The following is a 1,908-nucleotide window of genomic DNA, read 5'->3' as shown; positions in this document are numbered from 1 at the left end:
AGAACTGGGTTGCTCGTGTAGTTGTTGATGTAGTTCATGTAATTATGTAGCTAATGTATAGTTCTTGCAAGTGTTTGAATTAGTTTTTTTTTTTTTTTTTTAATAAACAGATTGAGTTGTCTATTCAATTTAGCAGGAACAAAACTATGGAAGTAATGGCATCACAATGGTGGTGCGAATGGTGTGGGCTGCACCCTCAGGAGGGATGACACTGCACTTGCAGGGGCTGCAAAGCACTAAATTTTGCAGGGAGTGTGCAAAATTTGCACCGCAGTGTGCAAGGGACACCTCCCCCTCCCCTTTGGAGCCATTCCAGGCGGTGGGAGGTGTATGCAAAAATGAAAGTTAAACACTTAACAAAAATGCTTATCTCCTGTTAATGTAGTACTGAACTGGCTACAACTGTTACCCTGCACATTCCTGATCTCGTCTGATCTTGGAAGCTAAGCAGGGTCAGGCCTGGTTAGTACTTGGATGGGAGACCACTTGGGAATACCGGGTGCTGTAGGCTTATACCATAGTGTTTCGAGACTGAAGGTTGCCAACCACCACTGGCTCTCTTGAGCAAGAAAATATTTAAACAGTGGTGCACCCTGTCCAAAAAGGAAGCGTAGAGATGCATTGGCTGTGTCTTGTAGCAAGGAAATTGATAGGACTTTCTAGAGCTAGCCAGCTGAGCCGCACTCTCCCAGAATGAAACAGTATTTTTAGCTATAGTGACACAGCTGAAGCTTAATGCTTGAATGCTGCAGAGACTCCTCAGAGTCGCAGCCTGCTGCAGAGGGTCTGGTGGGGTGCTTTGGTGTCATGGCATGTTGTAGACTTAATCACTGCACTGCATACAGCCTTGTTTGTGTTTTAGAACTCTGTCTCTAGAGTATTTCTGAAGTCTGCTCTCCAGACGGGCAGCCCAATCCTGAACTGCCTGGCGCCCAGAGGATCAGCTGTGCCAAAATGGTTACCGCTGCATTCTACGGAATTTGGGCAGCCACCAGCATCTCCCCAGGGAAGGGGACATTCTTCACCTTTCCCCAGGGAAAGACCCAAGCCCCGCAATAGGGCTACTCAAGTCTGTGCCAGCTATTTTGCTTTCAGTTGGGAGTGTTCAGCTGATTCTTTGACAATGGGAAGAGGCCCAGGGAAGCGGCTTCTGTGCCACCATGATGATGTATAAAGGTACACACAGAATGCCTACCCTATTGATTGGGCTGTTTGGAAGGTATGCTATAGCGGTTTGAGAATCCCTGGTTCGTAACAACCACAACCGCAATGCTGGATTTGACTTGAATTGCACACGATTGCCAAATGCTTAATATTGGCCCACAGCACTGTTGGAATGATATGGGAAGCAAAGGCGGACCCTTAAAAAATATAAAAATGCAGCTTCATAATGCTTACAAAGACCTTTGGAATCATCAAGCTATAACTGTTTAAACTGAGAGAGGTTAATGAGCAGAATGATAACTAAACATCACACCACCTGGTTTATTAGCATTTAGAAAGAAACTGTACAGTTGAGAAATGGAGTGCATATTATGGGTCCTAAGAAAGATTGCTAAAGCCTCACATCTTGCAAATATGATTCCGGAGCATTTTAATAAAACAAAACAAAAAAAAATTACTACTTTCCAGCTGCTTCCAGATTTCCAAAATCAATGCAATGAATTTTTTAATCCTTCCACCAGATGGGAAAAATGCTCACATTTCCAAAAACGTTAATGAAATTTAGACAGAGAGATGTTTAAACCATACGTTATGAGAAACAAAATATGTGTATACAGACTTTTAACAGCTCTGCAAGAGCCAGCATCTGTCATGGCAAGCTCCAATGCAAAGCAGTCAGAGACATTTCCCCTCCTAATCTTATGTTTAGGTTCAAGGCCAATATGAAAATAGTGATTTCATGTG

At 43.4% G+C, this 1,908-nt stretch overlaps 1 pseudogene; it reads left to right on the top strand.

The window, feature by feature from the left end:
* Positions 1–394: 394 nt before the first annotated feature.
* LOC136650406 (5S ribosomal RNA) lies at positions 395–511 on the top strand (annotated as a pseudogene).
* The last annotated feature ends 1,397 nt before the right edge of the window (positions 512–1,908 follow it).

This window comes from Tiliqua scincoides, chromosome 4 (genome assembly GCF_035046505.1).
Source record: "Tiliqua scincoides isolate rTilSci1 chromosome 4, rTilSci1.hap2, whole genome shotgun sequence".
NCBI lineage: Eukaryota > Metazoa > Chordata > Lepidosauria > Squamata > Scincidae > Tiliqua > Tiliqua scincoides.
The sequence above is the reverse complement of the archived record's forward strand: the minus strand, read 5'-3'. Positions and strand labels throughout refer to the sequence as shown.